Genomic DNA, 26619 nt, shown 5'->3' on the forward strand with positions numbered 1-26619 from the left:
AACAAAGGAGGAGGCTACAATGCTTGATAAGAAATGTACTCATTATCTTGCCCATGTAATTGTAACTCCTCTGTACAGTATTTTCACAATAAACACACACACACACACACACACACACACACACACAAAGAACTATGAATCTTACCACTTATCACTTTAAAAAAATCAATCACAGGCAAAAATATGAGAAATAATAACTGTAAAACTAGCAAAAATTAAGGAATAAAATGCTAATGCTTTTAGATTGGGCAAATATTTATCAGATAGGACTAAAGAAATATGAACTCTGAAGGAAAAAAGATATTAATATTTTGTACCTTATAAAAACTAGTTTTTTTTCTTTGAAACCACTATTATTGAAAATGTAAGCCAGCGATTGGGAGAAGATAAGTTCAACACATATCAAGAGGTATATTTCCACACAAATACATAAGAAAAGTATTTCACCAGTAAGGAGATGCAAATAGCATCACAGGAGGATCAACTGAACATCCTTAATCATTTTCAAAATCTGAAGGTAAGCCATAAAACATCATTATCCATTCAAACGAATGCCTACAAGTAGAATAAAATTCCACATCTTTTTGAGTAGGTTAGCAACAGGAACATTTATTTACTGTATATTCAGCTATTTGGCATTCAACTTGTCAAAACTACTTAGAAGAGTTTGACAGTTCACTAAATAATTAAACATGTGATTACAGTATGACCTAGAGATTCTACTCAGGTATTAACTACAGAGAAATATCTACAAAGCAAATATCCACACAAGGATCTGGATGCAATTATTCTCTGCAGTTTCATTCGTAAATGTCCCAATGTGGGAACAACCAAATGTCCATTAGCTGGTGAATGAATAAACAAATTGTGTTATATCTACACTATTGAATATAGTCAGTCCCTGATTCCTCTTTATGCTACTATTAGTCCATTCCTTTTCCTTCTGCTTTATTTTCTCTAATTAGTTTTTCACACAAACCAATATATGAGTCTATAATTGTAAGGACAGAAACAACCAATGGATGTATAATTATGCACAGATGGCAGATGATTTTACTGATTATAAATGCACACATATTCATTGTAGAAAATATAAATAGGAAAGATTCATGTCTTTATTATCAGCCCAATATCACATCTAAAAGAGAAAGATATTATTTGCATTTTATGGGGTTCAATCTGGTTCTTCTAGTTTGCTTTCTGTTGTTTTATTTGCTACTAAATCTTAATCATCATTCACATTATCCCATAAGTATTTCCTTTATGAGCACATCACTTATCTTCACCTGGATACAAATAAAAGTGATGATAGAGGAAAGGTTACAGTGCTCCACACAGTTCTTACGAGCTGACCACCACATTCCCCCATGCACTCTCCTCAACTCAGTGCAATTAATTGGTGTGTAGCAATTCCACTTCTGGATATGTATATATCTACATATAGATATATACATATACATATACACACATATATTTTCTGTATTATTATATATTACATTTTATATAATAAGATATGGATGCTGAAGCCATATAAGTGTCCATGAACAGATTAATGAATAAATAATATTGTATATATAATACATGGCTTAAATTGGGTTTATGAGCATATAAAATGATGCTAATAGAAATGAAATTCACACTATGGAAACAAGAGGGTTTTTTGGTTTGGGTTTAATGTAATGTGTGAAGTTATTTCTTTTTTCTTTCATTATTTTTTCTTTGGTTTATCCCTTGTCACTGATTTTGATTTTGGTACCCTTTGTCTTGTATATACATTTATTTGATTTGAGGACAGGAAGGGAAATAACAAAATGGTAAGACAAAGTGAAAGAGACTTCTCTGGATTGTAAATAAAAATAGCCAATAGATGCATGAAGAAATGTTCAACATCTCTGGCCATAAAAGGAATGCAAATCAAAACAACATTGAGATTCCACCTCACCCCAGTTAGAATGACCATTATCAAGAAATCTAATAACAACAGATCCTGCAGGGGATGTGGCCAAAAAGGAACTCTACTGCACTGTTGGTGGGAATGTAAACTGGTTCAATCACTCTGGAAAGCAGTATGAAGGCTCCTCAAAAGATTATACATAGAGCTCCCCTATGACCCAGCAATCCTACTTCGGAGCGTTTACCCAAATGATCACAAACAAAGCCATACTAAAGCTACCAGCAAAACTATGTTCATTGCAACATAATTTACCGTAGCTATGATAGGGAACCAACCCAGATGCCCCTCAGTAGATGAATGGATCAAGAAAATGTGGTATATATATACACACAATAGAATTCTATGCTTCCATCAGAAAGAATGATACCACCCCATTTGTAAAGAAATGAAAAGACTTGGAAAAAGTCATATTAAGTGAAATAAGATAGACCCAAAGAAACATAGACTCCACTGTTTCCTTCATTTGTAATAATTAGCACATGTCTTGAATAGTCCTACCAGAGAATCACAATAGCTCAATAGCTATGTACCTATGACCATATAAAATGATGCTAATCAAAATGAACTCCAAGAAATGAAAATAAGAGGTTTGTTGTTGCTGTTGTTTAATGTACTATGTGAAGTTATTTCTTTTTCTTTCATTTCTTTTTCTCTTCCTTTGGTTTATTCCATGTTGTCACTGGTTTTTATTTTGGTACTCTGTGTCATTATATATATATATATATATATATATATATATATGATTTGGAGAAGGGAAGGGAAATAACAAAATAGTGAGACAAAGGACAAGGTGAACCAATGCAACAGTGATAGTCACAAGACACTGTTAGAAACTAACTTTACCACTTAGGAGGAAAGGGAGTTGGGGGGGAGAAGAGAAAGTGGAAGAAAATGAGGGAGTTGTTAACAATATTTGACAAGAAATGTACTCATTAACTTACTTATGTAACTTACCCCTCTGTTCATCACCTATACAATATAATAAAACAAAATAAAGAAATTTCTCTTTGTAGGAACTTTTGGATTCATTCAAAAAATGGGGAGAAATTTAGACATTTTAGTCAATATGAATGACCCTGAAGGCCATTGTGTTCATTGAAATAGGCTAAGCACAGATAACCAAACACCACATGATCTCATTTATATGTGGAGTTGAATTCATAAAAACAGAGTAGAATAACTACTCATTACCTAAAGGGAAGAGGACGGATGGTGAAAGGGGTGATTGTTGATTGAAGGCTGCAAAATTTCATTTAAGCAGGGACTTTAGTAACCTATTGCATGAAATGGTGACTGCAATCAAATTTCAAAGTTACCAAAAAAGTACATTTTGAATAGTTTACTACAAAAAAATGAATCACCTTTGAGGTGATGGGTTTGTTAGTTTGATTTAATTGTTCCACATTGTACCAAGACATCACATTGTATCCCATTAATAGACCTAATTATTATGTATTACTTAAAATAAGCTTAAAAAGTCAATAATCTTAAAGCTGGCAGCATATATGAACATGGGAAAAAGTAATATTGTTTTCCTGTTCCATTAAAAGGTTCAAGGCTATAACAAAGGACAGGAAAAAATTATTTACTAAATAGTTTATGAGAAGAGGTGGGTGTGGACTTCAAAGGCCCTGAGAAGCATTTTGATGCTAAATCTGATTTTAAACATTGGTACTTACAGAAATAAACATGATTGGACAAAACAGTGTATCCCTAATTGTAGTAAATTGGGTGGAATGTAGTAAGGTCTGTTCCTTCACTTCTTGGCATTCCTCTCCAGGAGAATATCTGTCACTTGAGGATCTTATACCTACTTGGTGAAAAGTAGGCTAGGGGGTGGCCTTTGTAGTTATTAAGGCTTGCTACAGAGATGAAAGTTGAAATGGCTGCAGATGGGAGAATGGGAGAGTCAGAGACTCTCGCTTCTGAGATTCTCCTATATCCAACTCATGCAGTCTACCATGCATGAGGATATTGTGTCCTGAGCCTTGCAACACATTTCACAGAGATACCTCTATCTCTGCTAGTTTCAGGTGTTGTAAGAAAGCCAAGCCTCATTTCTGTATACTTAATCTCAATCTACCTTTACACATTTTCCTATCAGTTCTGGAACCCGAAGTCCATCATCATTCAAAACCTATACCCCCTTCCTTCTCTTCCTTTTATGTTTTCCTAAGCTTCTTGCTTTAATTCAACTTCTTCTTAACTCTAAGGGTATGTCTTCCTTTCTTTTTGTTCTTCCTTCATTCCTCCTCCATTTTTCCTTCCTTCTTTTCTTCTTTCTTTTTTTCCCTGCTTTCTTTTTCTCTCAAATAAGAGTGTTTTGGATTGCTTCTGTTTTGAGGGGTTCTCGCTAGAATTGGAGATTAAATCCAGGGCCAGGTGCATGCTACACAAGCACACTAATACTGACAATACCCCTTGCCCACTTCCATCATTTTTGAGCTGCTGTTTTTCTGTCTTTTTAATATAGTGCTGGACTTTCAAGCTCTCAAAGTCACATCCAGATGATTTGCCCACTCAAAGAATGTCACCTTTTCTAAGGTTTTTAGCTATCTATTGGCTAAGCCCACATAACTGCCTGACCATTCTCTCTGCATGTCAGTCTAAATTCCCACTCTCTGAAAAAACCTACTTAGCATTTTATCCCCATTTCTCCAACAGCCTCTTCTGACATGGCAGATAAACGTTACTTCTTATAAAAGTGGAGAAAGATCGGGGTGTTGCCAGTGGCTCACATCTGTAATACAAGCTACTCAGGATGCTGACATCTGAGGATTACGGTTTGAAGCCAGCCCAGGCAGAAAAGCCCATGAAACTCTTATCTCCAATTTGTCAGCATAAATAAATGAGTCAGAAGCACAGGTGTGATCAGGAAAAATCTAAGAACACCCTGGCCCTGAGTTCAAACCTCAATAATGGCAAAAAATGGAAAATAGGAAAAGAAGAAGGAAGGAAGGAAAGAGAAAGAGAAGGATAGAAAGAAAAGAAAAAGAAAGAAAATAAAATTAAAACAATCAGAAGAGACATTGGTCTTTCTCCATTATATGAGTTTCTAATATTATGAATCTATGTGCTTTCCCTGTCTGTGTGCTTCACCTTTGCTTCTTCTGTAATAGGTTAACTGTCCAGGATCCCACTGAAAGTCAACACTTAGGCTATAAGCTACCTTCTACCACCTCCACTATAACATCACTCTTGAAACTAACCTCTAGAATCTTTCCTCCTACACAATCCTATCAAGTACAACATCTTTCTTCATAAGTAAACAAAAAACTTTCCGTTGACCTATAATTACCTTCAATCCACAGTTTCTATTCAAAACAAAACTCATATGTGTCTTCTACAATGGTTCAGTGGATCTTTACTAATGCTCTTGTAATCATTACTCCTCCTAGTGAAACAGTTATAAGCTCAGCAATGACCTCTATGTTGCCAACTCCAAGTATTTCACTGAATGGCTGTATCTCATTCAAGTGCTTAATAATATTTGACCTCTGCTCATGCTCTATTTGAGATATTTTATCTGGTTGATTTTCTAAATTATATTTTGCCATCCCATCTCAGCAGCTCCAACTTTTCAGTGTCCTTTTCTCATTTCTTTCTTTTCTAAGACTTCTTAACATCAAAGGTCTTATGAGTCAAGTTCTGAGTATTTTTATACCACTAACTTTCACCCAATACCTTAATCTTTATACACTATATTGATAACTCCAAATTATTTAATATCTAGCTCTGACCTCTTACCTAATTGCCAGACTCATGTTTCTGTATTCTTATGACCTGGAAAATTCCCAGTAAATCATAGGTTCTTGATAAATAATTGTTTTATGTATGTCACAAGATACCATTAAACTTATTTAAAGTATAATGATAGTCATTATTACTTTTATAACATGTAATTCTAACATATTTATATTCTCCTTACTAACTAGAGTATCATCTGCTTCTAAATTTTGTGTAAATCATTTGGGATTCATTTTCTCTTCATCAGCCTAGGAGCTATGGGTTGTCATGTCACCTTTTTGCTCTAGTCACTCATCACCTTTTGTATGGGGGGGGCTTGAACTCAGAACCTGGGTGCTGTCCTGGAGCTTTTGTGCTCTGCCACTTGAGCCACAGCTCTACTTCTGGATTTTTTTTTTGATAGCTAATTGAAAATAAGAGTCTCACAGACTTTCCTACCCAGGCTGGCTTCCAATTGTGATACTCAGATCTCAGCCTCATAAGTAACAAGGAACAGCCACCAGCAAATGGCCACTCATCTCCTTTTAATCTTCTGTTATTCTATCTGGATAGTAAAGAAGAAGAATATCTTTCTCATATTACAGTGATGCAAGCCAAATAATATGATGCCGAGAATGCCTTATATAGAAAACCTTATACTATGTGCACAATACATAGTGTTTATTAATATAGAACATGTCCCCAATTATTAGCTCCATATACTTTACTAGTGTATTATACAACTAATGCATAGCAACATTATTTCTGTTCTCCAAATGACCTTATATAAATATTGTACCTGTTTGTATATTCACCAGCACTTAATTTGACTACCTGCTTCATAATATTTGTACAAAAATTATTATCAGACACATAAACTTACTTAGCAGTATTTAACAAAGTTTGAAACATACATTTCTTTTATCAGATGTAATCTTACTTATGGTACTGATCTGTTATATTACTTTTACTGACTTTGTCTTGGTTTCACCATCTTTGAAATGGAGATAAATTTCTGGGAGGGGAAGAGGGATCTACAACAGGAATAATTTACAAGTTCAGTGCTTATTGGAAAAGATAGAATGCTATGGGACCATGTGATTTCTCCACATGATATATTCAGAATATCCCAATCAAAATCAAGTGTGCATTGAAAAGGAGTTGTGAGCACAATTTAGCTGATCAAGGCTGTCAGGAAGGCATATTTGTTTCTTTTTGGAGCAGCTGGCTTGTCTGAATTGCTTAAACTGTACAGTAGCCTTGCAATTATGATGTGTATGTCTGCAAGCTTTATTCTTACAAAATCATCTCCATGTTGATCTGCTTAGTCATTAGGTTTTATAGTGGAAGTTGAATGCCTAATGAAATTGAAGATTTCAACTGTTTTATAGCCTCTAAGAAAATCTCATTTACCAGAGAGTAGCTATGAAAAGATGTGAGCGACAGATGAAACTGTATAACATTATTATAAATGGAAGAAGGAAATTAGTCCCAAGGATACACCAAGAAACAAACACAGTATCATTTTCCACCACTTCCTCTACCACTTGTCCACTTCTTCCATTCATTCATTCATTCAGATATCCATGACATAATCTTTTGTCACACATTTGCCTGAAGTGACCAGGACAGCATCTCATTAATATAAAGGTCTTATAATGTAGACAGGAAAACTGATAAGCCATCCACAGGCCAAAACAACCTGACTGTACTACTTACACCAACACTTTTCATCAGAGGCTTTGTAGATAATGGTGATGGTGGAATGGAAATTCCTCAGCACATGATTCAAAAGAAATGTGAGACAGTGGGTCATTCTTCTGTGTTTTTAAATATATTTTATTGTAAAGATACTGTACAGAGGGTTTACAGTTACATGAGTAAGACAGTGAGTACATTTCCTATCAAGAGTTGTTACCCCCTGCTTTGTTTTTCCCTACCATCCCTTCCCTCCGCACCTCTCCAATTCCTCCTCCCACAAGTTGTAAAGTTCATTTTCAACATAGTGTCTTGTACATCTCATGGTTATAATGGGTCAACCTGCATCCTTGTTTAAGCATTTTGTTATTTCCCTTTCCCTCCCCAAATTAGAAAAATGTATATACAAGATGGAGGGCACTGGAATCAAATACAATGACAATGGGGGTTATACCATTGGGAAAGAACATACAAAAGAAGCAAAGAAATCACATAATACATTAAAAACAACAGTAATCAATAAAAAAAACTTTGTGTCCTTATCTTGGTGTTCATCTCACTTAGCATCATCTGCTGTGTTTTAAGGCTCTGTTTTGCACCAACCAAATTTAGTGGCTTCCAATAGGCTGCCACGGTGAATGAATCCACAGTGTGAGGGTAGATGCCTTTGACCATACATTATTTGAACATTAGTGTTTATAATTGCTCTCTTTCTCTGTCTCTTCTGAATATGATGCACATCTTATCTTCTTAGCACTAATAAATGAACAGACACAAAGTGTGTAAACTGCTAAGTGTTACTGGTCCTCATAAAAACCATAAGTGTAAAATTAAGCAGGGTACTTATGAGTATGTATAAAATCAGGATTAAAAAGTCAGAATGTAGGTAATGCCAATGGCTCATGTCTATAATCCTAGGACCTTAGGAGACTGAGACCTGAGAATTAAGGTTTGAAGCCCACTGGAATAGGTAAATTCAGGAGACTCTTAGCTCCAATTAACTAGCAAAAACAGAACTGAAGATGTGGCTCAAATGGTAGCCAACCAGTCTTGGTTGAATAAAGCCAGTGAGAGTGGGAGGCCTTGAGTTCAAGACACAGTACTGGCACACAAAATACACACATATCGTGTAACAAAGTCCTTGTGAAAGTGCAGTCAGGATGATCCTCAGCTTTTGATACAATTTTCTATTCAGGGTGAATGGCCATATTATTGATACAAGCTTATTCATAAGGCCCACCCTTAATCAATAGTTCTAAGCCAACAATTCTGATCAAATGAATGTCAGTTACACAGTCCTGCTGGAGATTTGTCCCCAAGTAAGCATCGCTTTCCATTTTTCTTTCCTGTCACTGTGATCCCTGGAATAATGTGACACTTCCTGGGCTAGTCAGTAGATGTCCTGGCACTCTGGTTTTGGTTGGTCTGCGTGGATGATCAGTGAGGAATAAGACATGAGTGGTCGTGGAGTTTTTCTTTTCCTAAATCTCTGCCTTTCTTCAAACCTAGGATGGCTTCAAGCTACTGCTGAAGTCCACAGATGTGGGGGTAAGGCTGAGGCTGATACAGGCTCAAGTGACTACACCCTTGCCTTGCCTCCTCAGGCCAAACCTAGTGAATTCTCCAGCCAACAGCACCATGCTCTAAGGCTCCCCTTACCTCTGCCCTCTGTGTATGAAGTCCTTCATTAAGCTCTTCTCAGATACTCTTCCAGCATTTGAACTGCTTCCTGCAAAGCCTCCACTGCCTAATGGTTTTCAAAGTCTGATTGTTCAGAATCCTCAAAATAAGCTGAAACTAGCTTTCTTCTTAGTATTGCACATGTTATTAGTTTCCAAACTCTAATCCACAAAGCCATCCTTGACATCAAATCCATCATCTCCTCCCAGTTTTTAGTGATGTGATACCTATATATGATAAATGATAGTTTAGCATTATTTAATCATTATTCCTGTATTTATTCTAATGGCTTATGAGAATTTTAGCAAATCTCTTTGCCTTTTAAATCTTCTCCAATTTATGACCCATAGACTTAACATTTCTTTATAAAGACTTAATCATATAACTTCCATATTCTAAGGTCTCCAATAGCTTGTAGTCCTTTAGATTAACCTTAAATTCTGTTATGCTTTCAAGACCCTGGAATCTGGCCCCAGCATATAGCTCTTCTGATTATGCTTTATTCAATCCAAGGGTCCCATGCCCTTTCTTTTCACCCTCTCAAAGAGCCCTGAATTCATTCATTATTGTTAATGGTATGCCTTGGCTTATCACTTCATTTACATAGGTCTCATGTTGGTGAAATTCTATTAAGCACTCATGACTTTCCATTTCAAAGGTCATCTTCTCCCTAGTCCCTTTCTCCATACCACAATCAATGAAGTTCTTGATTTTCTACATGCATGGAGACCTGGTTCAGGCTGCATTGAAGCTTCCATGTTGCACCTGAGTTTGTGGTGATTTATGTGAGTAACTGAGGCATTTCACATGCCTTATAAGCAGAAATCATTTGGCCTCTCCCACTTATTTAATATTCAGCCTTTGCTTGTTAAGCAAGTACAGACTGTTTGAAAATGCTCTGTTGGTGGAATTGGATGATGGCATATAATTAGAAGTTATTTTTGTCAAATTTGTCTACCAAATAAAGCTGTCGTATATAGTTATATGAAGGTCGACAGAATCAACTTGTAAAATTATTTTGATAAGATAGCTACAGTGATACTAATAAAAATAAATGAAGGGCTGGGAAGGTGGCTTGGTGGTAGAGCGCTTGCTTTGCATGCCTGAGGCCCTGGGTTCGATTCCTCAGCACCACATAAGCAAAAAGAAGTGGCGCTGTGGCTCAAGTGGTAGAGCGCTAGCCCTGAGCTGAAGAGCTGAGGAACAGCGCCCAGGCCCAGAGTTCAGGCCCCATGACCAGACCCAAAAATAAATAAATAAATAAGTAAATAAATAAATAAACAAATAAAATTATGACTCCAAATTTGGCACGCACAAATGCAGGCCTGGGTGACTCCTAGCTGGGCACTAATTTAGGTAATTATTTGCATTGGTTTTTCATGGATTACAGAAACAATAAACTATGAAAATGTAAATATAAATTTCACATTGAGTTTCCATAAATAATAGAATTCAATTTGAAACAACAAGACTTGCTTTTTATTCTGGGCAATTTAGACTATGTCCTATATAAGATGTTCAGTTGTGGGTAGGTGCATATTTCAAGAGGACTTTGAGAAAATGTTCAGTTTATTACTGAGAGTCCCCACAAGCCAATGAGGAGATTTTGGAAGAAGAAGCTTTTTTTGGTGGGGGGAGGGGTCCAGTCATGGGCCTGAACTCTGGGCCTGGGCACTGTCCTTCAGCTCTTCACCTCGAGGCTAGCGCTCTACCACTTGAGCCACAGTGCCACCTCTGGCATTTTTTCTGCTTATGTGCTGCTGAGGAATCGAACCTAGGTCCTCATGCATGCAAGGCAAGTGCTCTACCACTGAGCCACCTTCCCAGCCCGAGGATATTTTGGTAAAAAGGAAAAAGACCTGGGAAATAAGGCAACCACCATCCAGCACAAGAACATGACCTATCTCTAACATCAGAGACTGAAAATTACAACCAGCAGATAGAAGTTACAGATAGACAGAATGTAACTGAATAAAAGAAAGAGCATATTTATAATGAGAATGATTTGTTAACAGACCCTAAACTCCTTGTCCTTAAAAATCTAAGTAGAAACAGAAATTTTTGGCATCAGTGATATACACTTTTCTGCACACTATCAGGAAAGATGAATAATCTTTCCATGAATAATCTGTCCATGAATAATCTCCCCGTGGAAAAAAAATTCATTATCTCTGTTCTGTTTTTACAAGTGCACTGTCTGGCTCTACGTTTTCAGCTGTGTCCTTTATAAACTGGTTCTTATTGACCCTCGCAGTCCTACCACACCTACTGAGTGAATGGTGTCCTCAAGAATTTAATACTGTCTAGCATTTGGATACATGTTCTCCACCAGTTAAATCATTAAAGGGCAAGTAAGTGTTTGAAGCAAACAGAGTAGGTTTATTAGAAAGCAAAAGAGACAGAAAAAGAAATAGTAAAAGAGACAGCAAAAGAAATAGTGAAAGAAACAGCAAAATGGCATCTTTCAGCAAGAAGGGGCCCAAGAGGACAGATGTCTGCAATCTTGCTCCTAAGCTCACTGTATATAGGATTTCTTGCCTCCTCCCATTTGGGTCCAATTGGTCAAGGGTTAGACATGTGCTGCGATGAGTCTTCAGATTGTTTCCCTCATTTCCTCATGGCTCTTGTGGAGGCTTTCTCCCTGCTACTTTGAATCTGGTACTGGATACCATCTTCTTAGCATGGGAGCCCTAATGTCCCTCACATTCATGGTATGTACCTTGTGTCTCATCAGTAGTCCAAGATCTTGCAGGTTAACACTGGTAAAAAAAAAATACAAAACAGAAGTTTTGAAGTTTGTTTGTCTAAAGTTCATATTTATCAGTCTACCAAGTTCATCATAAAACACACTATTGGGGCTGGGAAGGTGGCTCAGTGGTACAGTGCTTGACTCGCATGCACGAGGCTCTGGGTTCGATTCCTCAGCACCATATAACCAGCAAAAGCCGGAAGTGGCACTGTGGCTCAAGTGATAGAGTGCTAGTCCTGAGCTGAAGAGATGAGAGACAGCACCCAGGCCAAGAGTTCAAGCCCCACGACCGACAACACACACACACACACACACACACACACACACACACACACACACACACACTATACACATATATAAACTATATGTAGATTCATTTACTGTGATGAGACATTTTGTACAAGATTGAGATCTTTTTCCATCTCTTCATCTCTCCCCACTAACTTTATTTTTTGGCCTTAGGTCAGTATTATTTATCATTTGTTAAAAGAATATTTTTTGCTGTATAAAAACACAACACTACAACTAGGAGAGAAACACTGGGAGAAAACCATGGAAGAGGTGATATTATTTAGAAAGAAATTTACCCGTTACCTAACTTGCATAACTATAGCCCCTCTGTACATCACCTTTACCTTAACAACAACAAATAATAATAAAACAAAAATCATACAGCACCTAAATGATTATTGGGGTATAAATATAAAATATGGCTCTGTCTTTCACTGTGCTTAAAGACCAACAAGAAAGCTGATCATTGTAACCCAAGGAGATAAGCACTAGAGGAGAGCAGAGAAGATGAAATGCCTGTACTGATGAGTTGAGAGGTAAGAGAAAGAGCCCCGTTGAGGTAAATGGGAAGCCCATCTGAGGATTCAGCAGAAGGAAGAAAGGATGGATGTCCCCGGCTGAGAAAACCCAGCAGTTCCATGCAGACTTAACCAAACACGATGCTGCCTCTGTTTTGAATGCATTCGGGTTTAAACATTTCCTGCTCTGTTTAAAAGGATAATAGAAGAGAAGGCCGAGAAGTGGGCAGGATTCAAGTCAAGGAATCCTTACCTATTACATTAATGAATTCACATTTTATCTGAATTTTCCTAGGGAAATGAGGCTTGGCCAGGAAGAAAGTACACTGAAAATTGATTCTCACTAGAAGTTGTGGCTGTTTCTTTTGATGGAGAAGACTTTCTACGGCTTGGAATAGGATCCCAGATACTCTGCACCCCAAGAGGTCAGTATCTGGCCTATGGTAGCTCCCCTGTGACCTGTGGCCACCCTAGAAAGTACAAGTTGTCCCAGGGTACCCTGAGGGCCTCCTGGCTGTGCATCGTGGTCCACTTCAATTCAAAGGAGCTGAGGGAGAAGAGGGGATGGGAGGAGAAAAATCATCTCAGACAAGGGCACTCTGGGGACACATTGTTGCAATGAAAGCAAATGCTCTCCATTGTGGAGCGGTGATGCGCAGGAGTTCTGAGCCAGGCAGGAAGTCAGGTGGGTCCACGCAGAGGCCGAGTGCAGGCACAGCTGTGCTGCGCTCCCATTGCCTGCAAAGCCTTGACGAAGAAAACACTCTACACGCAGCCGAAGAATGATCCCTGATTGCTTGGGGAATAGAGCTGCAACGAACACGCGGCAGATATTTTAGGTTCTTGGCCTTTGAGGAATTATCCTGAGTGTTCTGCGATGTTATTTTCTGGGAAATGCTAACCTTGCAATTCAGAATCTGAAAATGCCTATCCTTTAGGAAGAAACGAGGGCATCTGTTTCCAGACTTTGGTTAGATACATTAACTTCTCGGCTTTGAATGTCTCGTTCACCTTCCTTCCCTCATCCTTATTTTCTCAGCAGGGAAACTAAGAGAAATAAAGAAAAATCTATTTGCTTATAAGCATCAAAGGAGGGATCCAAGTTTTGTGGACCTATTCTCTCTGTCTCTCTCTTTCTCCTTCCCTTCCTTGCTTCTTTCCTCCCCCATTCTTCCTTCCTCCCTCCTTCCTTTTCTCCCTCCTTCCTTCCTTATCTCCCTCCTTCCTTCTCTTCTTCCCTCCTCCCCCTCCCATCTTTTCTCTTTCCCTCCCTCCCTCCCTCCCTCTCTTCCTCCCCTCCCTCCCTCCACCTTCCTTCCTTCCTTCCTTCCTTCCTTCCTTCCTTCCTTCCTTCCTTCCTTCCTTCCTTCCTTCCTTTCTTCCTTCCCTCCCTCCCTTTCTCCCCTCTCCCTTTCTCTCAGGCCTTGAACATTTGGTTAGCTTTTTATGCTCAAGGCTGGCAATCTACCCCTGCACTACCAGCTTCTTTTTACTGGTTAATTGGTGATGACAGTCTCAGGGATTTGTCTGCCCAGGTTGGCTTTGATCAATCCCTTGATCTCAGCCTCCTGAGTAGCTAGGATTACAGGTCTGAACCATAGGAGCCTGGTCCTATTCTCATTTCCGGTTGTGCCTTTTTACATGAAGCAGCACAAAGAAGAATAGCTGTGTTCTTCCAAGCCCTCTCTCCAACCAATCAGCATCCCCTCCATGTAGAAAACACAGTAAGTCGGTCCTTCAGCAGCACCACCAGGTCTGTAAAAGTGGCCTAAGAGATGCATACACTTCTTATATTTCTTAGACCACCGTGAGAATCTACAGTTGGAGTATCTTATCTGCACACAACATCTTCCCTACAATATTTTATTAGACTATTTCCCTAACTCAGTTTTCTAGTACAATCTTTATTTCCAGTCCTTATTCAGTTTACACTCCCTACCTCCAAAGGTATTTATCATTCAGAGTAGTAAGGTCTTCTGGAGTGTTCCTCTGTCTACCTAGCTTTTCTTCCTTTCCCTTTAGTTTAGCTTACAAATCATTTCCCTTCACACTGGTTTCATGAGAAACTAGAAACACAACTAAGGAAGTTTACTGAATGGAGCTTGGTGGTCTGTCTCCAAATGAGGCAAACACATCCTAGTTGCTCCCTAGTGGGTCACCTATCCCCTCAAGAGTGAACAAAACCTGTAACCAGCTCCTAACCAAGGGAATAGAGCAAAAGTGATGGATAACACAGATGGGGATTGTGTTACCATACATGGCAAAATTAGAGGTGACAATTCATAGAGGAATACCACATTGCTGTCAAAGTTTGAATTGGAACACCTGTTGCTTATTTGATCTTCCCACCCTTCATAGCACCTAGATCAGAGTACGATCTGTGTGTTTGTGATCAGGGTAGTGTTTCCTAATTGGATTATTTCCTTACAATGTGCCAAAATGTGCCTTGGTGACAATGGTAGATGGAACAAGAGAAAGGAATGTGAAGTGTGGGTCAGACACTCAGGTGTCAGACTGTAGAACTGAATTGCTTGATGTCTGTCAATGGGCCACACAGTTCTGCAGTTCCATATGTAATTGTGTGAGAAACAACCTGTGCAAAACATAGAGCTATGAAAATAAAAAAAATTCTCCACCACTAGATAGAAAGAATATCACTTGTTATTTTTTTTAAATGTGCTAGAAAGTATTGCTTGGGCTGTATTTGGAGTAGACACATAATAAAAGAAGCAAATCAAAAGCCAAAGCAGCTCTTCAAGGAATACAAGCAATTACTGACGATAAGAAACATCCCATTGAAGCCAGGTAGTTTTGTACTTGCTGTAAAGCCATGTATTTATTGGGGCTTTGGCTTTTCCTCTCAGTGCTATAGATCTCTGTCTCTTCTAGCAACTGCAAGACATTTCACCAGTCTTGTTTCCTGTTAACATATGAAGCTTAGTCTTCTAAACCTAATGATGTGCTCTTCCTCCACTTAAATCTATTGAGCTTCTCATGATCTTTGGTATAACTGATTGTAACACTCTTGCTGACCTCTGACATGGAAACTCTGTCATTATTCTAAACTCTGCCATTGTTCTAAAGAAATTCTTCCTCTTAGTACTCTAAATCTAGTCACCACTTCTGATGACTCTGACAACTAAATATTTTTCAACTTCCTGGCTGTTTTTTTGGTACATTTGGTACATTTGTAAAAATGCTGTACAGAGGGATTACAGTTACATGAGCAAGGTAATGAGTACATTTCCTATCGAGCATTGTTACCTCCTCCTTTGTTTTCCCCCTACCATCCCTTCACTCTCACCTCCACAATTACATCCCCCACCCACAAAGTTATAAAGTTTGTTTTCAACATAGTGTTTTGTACAACCCATTGTTACAGCGGGTCGACCTGTATCCTTATTTAAAAATTTGTTTTTTCCCTTCCCCTCCCTGAATTAGAGAAGTATATATACAAGATGCAGGGCACAGACATCAAATACAGTGAAAACAGGGGTTAGGGGTTATACCTAACATACAAAGGAACAAAAAAATCACATAGTACATTATAAATATGTTAGAAACAATAACAAGAAAAAAAGATATTTGTGTCCCTATCTTGGAATTCATTTCTCTTGACATCATCTTATATGGTCATATGTACATAGCTTTTGGCCTTTTCTGCTTGTCCTACACATGTACTAGTTATTGCAAATAAGAGAAACCATGGGACCTGTGTTTCTTTGGGCCTGGCTTACTTCACTTAATATAATTTAATATATTTTTTTCCAAGTCTTTTCATTTCCTAACAAATGGGGCATAGAATTCCATTATATATATATATATATATATATATATATATATATATATATATCACATTTTCTTGATCCAATCATCTACTGAGGGGCATCTGGATTGGTTTTTGTCTTAGCTATGGTAAATAATGCTACTGTAAACATAGTTGTGCTGGCAGCCTTAGTATGGCCTTGTTTGTGATCATTGGGTAAATGCCCATAAGTGGGATTGCTGGGTCATAGGGGAGCTCTATGTGGAGCAGACACCAGCAAGTGCTCAGATCTGTCTCCTTAACCCAGCTGCCTGAATTTTCCCTCTCTTGCCAAACTCTCTGTAGTGTGATGGTACACTTGGTGTGATTCTCTAGCCTAGGACTGTTCACTGGAACACTAAAACTGCTTTCTATGCGAGAGCTTGGTTAGCCTCCAGCTTCTCCTCCACCATCTTCTTCCAGACTCCTCCTGGCTGTTTTTGTTTGCTTATGATCCCTTCCTTTGATGAGGCTCTGATCTGATGGTTCTTAGTCACAGAGATCTTCAGTAATCTCAATGTGTGCACTCTTTCCTACTAAAGTGACTTTTAAGAATATAAATGTAGGGCTGGGAAGGTGGCTCAGTAGTAGAGTGCTTGCCTTGCATGCCTGAGGCCCTGGGTTCGATTCCTCCACACCACATAAGCAGAAAAAGAAAAAAGCCGGAAGTGGCACTGTGGCTCAAGTGATAGAGCACTAGCCTTGAGCTGAAGAGCTGAAGGACAGCGCCCAGGCCCAGAGTTCCGGCCCCACGACCACACCCCCCCCCAAAAAAGAATACAAATGTATTGGTGCCACTGTCCAACCTTCTGCTATTTGTATGGTATAGAAATGGAGTTACCACTTTCTTGTGTTAACTTGATAATAGCCTTTTATTTCAGCACAGTTATTTGATAATGTTCTCTTACTATAAAAAATGCCTCAGTTGAGGCAATAAATTATTAGATAACTCTATAAGTAATGCCCTTCATTATCTACTTTGAATTCACCAGGCAGATACTGGACTTTTGTCTGCCAGTATCTGCCTGATGAGTGAATGAGTACCTGTACTTCATCCTTAATTACCTGCTTCTTTAATACCACTTGGTCTCTTACCACAGCTTTTCACATTGGGCTTAGAGCTTCCTGTGACCTGCCTATAGTTCTTTGAGTATACATGAATAAGTTTCCAGACTCTATAACAGGGTTGATGAAACAGAGACCACTCCACAGTGATCTCTCCTATCCCAGAGCCTAGCAGAGAACAAGATACCCAAGTGTATCTTATACAGACAACACTGAATTGTGCTTTGGAGCACTTCAGACACTTTATTCCTTAGTCTAAAAAATTTGTCACATATTTATTTGTTCTTTTTGAGACAGGATCTGGCTGTGTCAGTTGGGCTGCCTTTAACTAATGATTTTCCTGCCTCATTCTCCTGTGTATGTTGGGATTACAGATCTGCTCCATGCCTCGATGAACACATACTTGTAACTATGAAGTAAATAATTAGAGTATATTCCATAAACAGGACCAATGTGTTTCTACATTGTTAACACTCAAGATTAATGTGCTATTTTGCAGCTTGTTATATCTATCAATTTTTATTCATGGTAGTTAAAACTGGCAAGAATTGGGCTTTACAACATTTTTTAGCAAATATAGTGACTTATTTGATGATCATCTGAAAATCAATTCTTTGTAAGGACTACACATTTTCATTGAGGTCAGAGAAAGTGTTTTTCTTACAAACACCAAGGCATCTTACATGCTGTTAACACTCCATGTAGCGCCTAACAGCAGTGATAATTAGGCTTCTCTATTTGTGCTCATTAACCAGACCTAAAGATGTACATACATACTAAAGTACAATGATTCCTCTCATTTGAATATTTACAGTCTTGACAACTTTGAAGGCATATTATGTAGTGTTAATCAAATGAGGAGATTCACATTCACCTCACAAGGAGAGAATACGAATTTCAAGTAAAAATTAGAACTCAAGCAATTTGACCTCAAAAATTGTGAAAACTTGTTCCATATAAGTGAAGGTTACCTGAATATGTAAGACATCTATCTATCTGTGTATCTATCTATCTATCTATCTATCCATCTATCATCTATTACATTTATATATATATATGGGTATATTCTTTAGCTGTGGAATAGTAAAGGTAATCTTTTGTATGATTATTGGTAGGGCTTAAGTCTTAGTGATGTATGACAACATTTCCCATCCTCTTCAATAGTATTATTTGCAGTCAGTCATCAAATAAAAATTTCTAATCATGCCTACATTCCTAGCTGCTCAGAAAGCTACGAAGCTCATGGTTCAAAGCCCGCTTGAACAGAAAAGTCTACTAGACTACATCTCCAAAACAATCAGTAAAAACCAAGCCAGAAATGTTGCTCAAGTGGTGGAATGAAGAGCAAACCCAAGTACCAGCAAGGAAAGAGGGGGAGAGAGAGAGAGAGAGAGAGAGAGAGAAAGAGAGAGAGAGAGAGAGGAGATTTATCTTATTCACAGAACCCCTCTTTAGGGCTCCATTCATAGGGCCCCTCTAGCAGACAATATACTACTAAGAACCATTTAACACATCTTCCATCTCCACAGAACAATGGTGACAATGGATGTTAATCTAGTCCAGTGTGGTGAAGCAATATGTATTCTCTAGTGCTCAGTATCTGGGAAATAGAAGAGCTTGTCAAATTACTGAGAATCTCTTTATTTAGTTAAAATTAATTGTACAAAAGGGTTTCACTGTGATATTTCCATGCACGTCGGAACCTCATAAAGTTAATGCAGTTGACCCTCCACATGCTCAGGTTCTGTATCCATAGATTCAACTAACCACTGTCCAAGTATAGTAGTAAAAGATTGTGCCTATTTCCAATATGTCCAAACTTGTTTCGCCTATTATTCTCAGTTAGAGCTAACACATGGTGAAGGAGTAAGAATTTTTCAAGAAATGAGAAAATTGCCCCAGGAAGAAGGAAATACTTCTGCCAGAAAACTAGTCATTTATAGGACATTCCATTGTTCAGCTTGGCCAAATCACAGATTTCAGCAAAGGAGAGTAATAACGTTTTAATCCAAAAACAAACATACAAACAAAAAGAGACAGAGTAGGTTATGATGTGCTTTGTGTATATAAGTCAAGCAATATGGAAAAATGAAAGGGTTTGTTATTGTAGTTTTGTTTTTGTTTTTGTTTGGTCAATCATGGGGCTTGAACTTAAGGCCTGGACACTGTTCCTGAACTATATGGCTTAGGAATAGCACTCTACCACTCTGAGACACAGTTCTACTTCTAGTTTTCTGGTGGATAATTGGAGATAAGTGTCTCGTGAACTTTCTTACCCAGGCTGGCTTTTAACTGCGATCCTCAGAGCTCATAGCTACCAGCGCCTGACAATAAAAGGGTTCTGATCATGGAAATGAAATATTCACTGTGGTATCTGAGTTACAGTGAAAAAATAGGTTGGACTGGTCAAGCCCAAGACAAGAAGAGCTGATCAGAAGCAAGTCAGCAGCAGACTCCACAACCAATAATGGGCAGACTTTGGGGGAGATTTGAAAAGAGGAAACGTCTAGAACTTTGAAGTTAGCTTGGTATGTTGATAAGAAGAAGGAAGATCCTAAATCAATCCTAAAATTTAGTGGCCATTTTTGGTTTTTTGAGCAAATGAGTGAAAAGTAAAGCTATTGACTGAGATAGGACACATGGGAAGGAAATAGTTTGTTAATAAGAGAGTTTTATATACATGTTGAGTTCAAAGTTAGAAGAGGGTGCTTCAGTTGTCTATTGGACAAATGTCTGTAGAGACCTAAAATTCAGAGTAGAAGGTAGAATGGAGTTGATGCTGTTGGCTTCCCAATTCCTTACTGAAACTGTGGAAGTTGACATAATAACTGTAAGAAAATGGTGTGGAATTAAATAAGGGTGAAATGCTCAGACAGAGGCCTTGGAAATCCCACATTGTAGGGATGAACCTGGAGGAGATACTGGAAACGATGCTAAAGATGTGTAGAAAGCCGTAAGTAGGTGTGAAAGCTGAAAAAAAAGACTAAGGTAAAAGACAATTTTGCATTGGTGGGAGTATTTAGGAGTACAGAGAAGTTAAATAAGTGACTCCTAAGTTTTAAATCAAGGTACTTTTAAGTGATCTTGAAGTTTCTATGAAGGTGTAGAGCAGAAGGCGAATTCCATTGGGTTCTTCTGAGATGCTTTGTGGGAAAGAGAAAGGAAAACCTGGATTGTTAGTCAGCTCTAGGAGGGTTTCTTCATCAAAGTGGACATGAGAAACTGAATATAATTTAGGTATCGCTGCTAAAGAAAAGAATGGAGAAGTAGAATGAAGGGAGTGGATGACTCTAAGGCCAAATTCTAAGGAGATGAAAGTGTGTAGAATGCAGAATGGAAGAGGGAGGATTTTCCCCAGACAAATTTTTCTCCCCAGAAGAGAAGGGATGGACAGGAATATTTATATGCTTAAGGCAGCACAAATTTACAGACTTCCTTCCACTCTGTCCCTATCCTCTTACTCTCTTTTATTTGGTTTAGTAAGGAATGAAGTTATTTGCCAGGAGACAGAATTAGCTCAGCATGGGCAGAAAAAGAAGACAAGTTTAACTAGGAAAGTAAAGATTTTCAGGTAATCCCAGGCCCAGCTTAGGTTGGAGAATAATGAATCTGTAGAGGCACAAACATGGGTGCTGTGATGTTTTGTCCAGTGGAAATCCTCAGCTGGGTGAGGGTATGGAGAAATGTCAAGATAGCACTGTTGAGCAGGTGTCATGAAAGAAGGCTTAGAGCAGGGAAATAATGCAACTCGTCATTTCTATTATTTCATTTAATATACCTTCCTTCTCTACAAAAAAGCCATGGCTACTCAGAAAGCTGAGACCTGATGACAGCAGTTTGAAGCCAACCTTGGCAGGAAAGTACATGAGATTTATGTCCAATTAACCACCAAAAAGCCAGAAGTGGAACTATGGCTCAAGTGATAGATCATGCCTTGAGTAGAAAAGCTTAGAGACAGGACCCTGACCTGAGTTCAAGCCCCAATACTAGCATTAAAAAAAATAAAGGCATGTTGTCCCCCATTATATAATGGATCAAAGTGCCACACAATGACATTTATATATGTCTGATCCCCCCCCCAAATCACAGAGGCTATGTTAGAAAAGTTAAATGAGCCTTTGAATCTAAACTCTGATCTCTCCCTGTACTATATTACCTCTCTGTCAGCCTCAGGCTGCTAACCCAAACACACTGAAGGACTAAATGCTTTTTCCCATCTACCAAACCTCTTCCAGTTCTGTTCTATAATATAAATCCAAGTTAGGCACCTCCCAACCCCTGGAAGAAAAGAACTGTGCTAACTCAGAAATTATTCAATATTATGCATGCATAGAATAGTAATTTGCCAAGATTATTATTCTCAGAGTGATAAGTTCATTTGTAACATACAATAATCAAAAAACAACCTTTAGTGTTTTGGTTCCCACTGATTTTTCATTTGCCTTAGCAGCTCAATCCCAGGGAAGTGAGAAGCAGGGACTGTAAACCAAAACCACACACACACACCATGAATTGAGACCTATTTCATCTCTTTGTCCCTTTGGTGGTGAGTTATGCCATGGGACCAAAGTGCTCACAAGGTACCAGAAAGAAGGGAGAATAATATTTGATGATTCGGAATGAAGTCAGAATCAAGATTGTAGTCACTTTTACCAACAAATCTATTTTACTTCCCACATTCTGGATGAGCAACTTGACGAAGATACTCAGCAGTTCTTCCCTTTGTTTCTCAGGCTTCCAGTAAAATCTTGGGTAGCTTAGATGTTCAGAGAACTTGGCCAGCTTAATAAACTAATGAAATTCGTCAAGCCTACTCATGTAAAAATCAATGTCAGCCAAGACAATTCTCTTTGACTTCTGCTTTTAACTGGGCAACTGTTGTCCATAATCCCCACTACCGAGGATGCTAAAATATTGAGGACTGAGGTTTGAGGCCAGCCCAGGCAGAAAAATCTATGATACCCTATCTCCAGTTAACAAGCAAAATGCAAATCTGGAAGCATGGCTAAAATGGTAAAGCACTTCTCTAACCAGTACAAGGTCCTAAGTACAAACCACTGTATCAAATAAAATAAAAACAAAAGAAAAAAATGATAGTTTCCCTAATTATCTATTCCTAATTGAGACAAGAGATTTTATTGTACTTAAAGTGGTAGTTAGTTAGCAATTAGTTCCTTGATAAGAAAATGATTTTTTTCACTAATTTAAGTGGTAAGGTAAAATAAAATTATACGCTAGCTAAGGCAATGTTGTCTGAGAAATCCAGCAAAAACTATGAGTTATTGTTTCTAGAAATTTTCCTTCTGAAAGTAATCAAGGTCTCACATCCTTGCTATTCAGTTTGATGCCTGCTAATCACCTGTACCTATTGAGTTATTTAATATATGACTAGGCCAAATTGAGATTTGGTCTAAACTTTTAATATAAACTTGAGTTTTGAAGACAGAAAAACTAATTGTAAGGTCCACCCTGGGAAGGTGGAGCAGACTCATCCCTCATCCCTGTACCTGTGTCACCTAGGTAATGACACACTTGGAGGCAGTCACCTTTCCCCCTCCCTAAGGTCACATCTGCATCCAGTGTGGCCATACCTTCTTCCACTCCTGACCTTGATAAGTCTGGCCTGGCTGTGGTTCGATCCTTTTTTATTCCTCCTGTGTGGGCTTCCAACTTGACCAGAGGTGGCCTGCAAATAAACCTTTCCCTTGCTAAATACCTTGCTCTCTTCTCTGCTGCCAATTTAATTTATCTAACACTAATGAAGTTGGCTAAACACTGATGGCTTACATCTATAATCCTAGTTGAACAAGAGGCTGAGATCTGAGGATTGTAGTTCAAAGATAGTCATGGCAAGAAAGTCCATGAGACATTTATCTCCAATTAAGCAGCAAAAGCCAAAAATGGACCTCTGGCTCAAGTGGAAGGGTTCTACCCTTGAGCAAAAGAGCTAAGGGACAGTGCCTAGACCCTAGTACTAGCACACACACAATCACACACACACACACACACACAAATTATATATACAGTTGTAGTTTGTGGATCTTATTAAACTTGTCTTAGAGAGTGCTGTCTTACAAATAGCTTTTTTTATAGTAAATAAAGAAGAAAGAAAGGCTAAAAGTCATTAAATGGGTCCATGACTAAATCCAATATGGAGAACATTCTGTAACAGTGCTATATGAGGTATGCTCACAGACCACTGCTAATCTGAGCATAAGAAGAGTAGGAGCTAGCCTAGTAATCTAAATCAAAGATACCATATCCTTACATGTGTTGAGTGGTTTAGGTGAGATGGTTTTTGTAGCAATACTTGGCCAACAAGGAATATACCTCTCAATCTAGGACACTTTGTGGACTAGCAATTTAACTAACACTACTATGTCTAACAATTAATCTGTATTCACAAATAAATAAATACACAAATAAAACAAAACGATTATTGTTTTGGAGCAAAATGTTTCCTTTTTTGTAAAGGTGATATATAAAGGTGTCACAGTTATTTGTCAGGTAATGAATACATTTCTTTTTGAAGTATCCCTCCCTCCCTCATTTTCTCCCAGATTTTTCTCTCCTGACACCCATCTTCCCAAGGTGAATAATTCATTTCCAACATAATGTCTAGTGACTATCACTGTCTAGTGAGTATCACTGTTCCACTATCTCTGGGCTTCCCTTTCCCTTCCCAAATCAGATAAACTAACAACAAGACAAGGGATACAGAAATCAAAAGCAGTGACAAAGGAGAAAAAAAGCACAAGCAGTACAATGTACAATTTTAAAAAAAACCTTCTCGTTTCCCTTTCTTGGGGTTCATTTTGATAAGCATCATTTTATATGATCATTTCACATAGTGAGTGATTGAGTTATTGTGATCCTCTCCTAAAAATATCCTCCTTTGGTCCCCCTGTGTGAATGTTTAAATCATGTCCAGGTGTAATTTTTTGTCTTTTACAATGCATTGAATTTACTTGAAGATGTATAGGCACATTCTAATTATTACAAATGAGGGAATCCAGGAAGCCTATTTCTTTGGGTCTGTCTTACTTCACTTAATATAATTTTTTCCAAGTCATTTCATTTCCTTTCAAATAGGGCAATGTCATTCTTTCTGATGGAAGCATATAATTTCATTATGTACATGTACTACATTTTCTGATCCATTCATCCACTAAGGAACATCTGGATTGATTCTACATCTTACCTATGGTAAATAACACTGCAATGAACACAGTAGTGCTGATGGCTTTAATGTGGGCTGGTTTGTAGTCATTTGGGTAAATTCTCAGGAGTAGGATTGTTGGGTCATAGGGAAACTCTATGTTTAGGAACCTCCATACTGGTTTCCAGAATAGTTGAACCAGTTTACATTCCCACCAACAGTATAGTGGGGTTCCCTTTGGCCATATTTGCACCAGAATCTCTTATTGCTAGTTTTCTTGAAAATGGCCATTCTAACTGGGGTGAGGTGGAATCTCAATGTTGTCTTTTTTATGTTGTTTATTGTAAAAATAGTGTACGGAGGGGTTACAGTTACATGAGTAAGGTAATGAGTACATTTCCTATCTATCAATGTTGTCTTGATTTGTGTTTGTTTTATGACCAGGGATGTTATGTTGAACAGATCTTCATGTGTCTATTGCCCATTCTTATGCCTTTTTCAGAGAAATCGCTCTTTAAATCTTTATTCCATTTATTAAACTGTTTTTTCTTCGAGGATTCGTGTCCCTCAGCTCAAAGCTCAAGACTCACACTCTACCACCTGAGCCACAGCACCACTTCTGGCTTTTTATGCTTATGTGGTGCTGAAGAATCAAACCCAGGGCCTCATGCATGCAGGGAAAGCACTCTACCACTGAGCCACTTTTCCAGCCCTGAGAAAGTTTAATTTTTGAGATCTAAGTGTATTTTAAATTTGAAGCCCTTGTCTGATGCATAGATAGTAAAGATCTTTTCTCATTCTGTGAGCTTTCTATTTATCTGAAGCAAAAGACTTCTAAGTGAAGTGAGTGAACTTTGAATCCCAAGTTGTGGGGAGGCAGGAAATCTATTAGATCTCTGTTCTTCTAAACTAATTGAAGTAGAATTTAGGAGAGAAGGTGATGAGATCTTCCTTGTCTAGGCTCTGCATTCAAAGCTTGTGAACTGACAAGTTTTCTTACCTTCTTAACTAGTTCAGGGACAGTAATTGTAGAAGCAGATCAAACACCTACTTAATTTTTAGTATAGTTTTATTGTCCATGGGACCACAAATCTATGTTTGCATATAATTTAATATCTAGACTCTAAATACATGTCAACAAAAAGTAGGTAACTAAAAATACAGTAGCCAGAAAGATACCAGAATCAACCATCTCAGGTAACTGTAGAGAGTAAAGGACAAGAGAGGATTGCACTGACTTCAAACCAGGAAGAGCCAAGCATTTAGATAGGAAAACTTATCCTTTACCAGGGCAATGGTCCTTATTGCTTATCCACCATACAAGAGCATTTTTGAAAGTGTGAAAATGATATAAACACTGTATTTAATCTCCTTGGATTTCATTTTCATTTTTTGTTATTAAGAAATGTCTTTCCAAGCAAAAAGTAATTCAAAAAGCAATATTACCTTGTGTTTGGCTAGTGCTTAAAATGCACTTTCTGATGAAATAATTTGTGCTCTTTAAGATGAACTAGATTCTGAAAAAAATAAAAGGCATGAAATCTAAAACCCTAGTCATAGGTACAGAAGGAGCCAGCTAAGGTGAACTATCTTTTTCTATGTCAAGCTCTGGGAGGGGGAAAAAAAACTCCTCTGGATTTGCATTGCCCCAGAGAAATTTAAATGAAAATGGAGGTGTCAGAGGAGGTGTGTGTGAAAGACTAGCAAGGGGTGGAGGAAAGAAAGCTGACAGTGCTGAAAGCAACACCTGAAGTAGCTCAACATGCTTCTAGGTGCTCTGATGCTCTGCTACTGCCAGTGCCTTGGCACTGAGCTCAGAGGCCATGTGATATCAGTCAGAATATTGAAGGTGCCGAGATTTTATACAGTTTAAGGCTAGAGTTTACTTACTAGAAGGAGAAAGATAATAGTGCAAAGGTTCCCTCTAGTTTTATCGTTTTAGGTTTCCTGGTGCCTTAGTCACACAGTACAATG

This window comes from Dipodomys ordii, unplaced genomic scaffold (assembly GCF_000151885.1).
Source record: "Dipodomys ordii isolate 6190 unplaced genomic scaffold, Dord_2.0 Scaffold100, whole genome shotgun sequence".
Lineage (NCBI taxonomy): Eukaryota > Metazoa > Chordata > Mammalia > Rodentia > Heteromyidae > Dipodomys > Dipodomys ordii.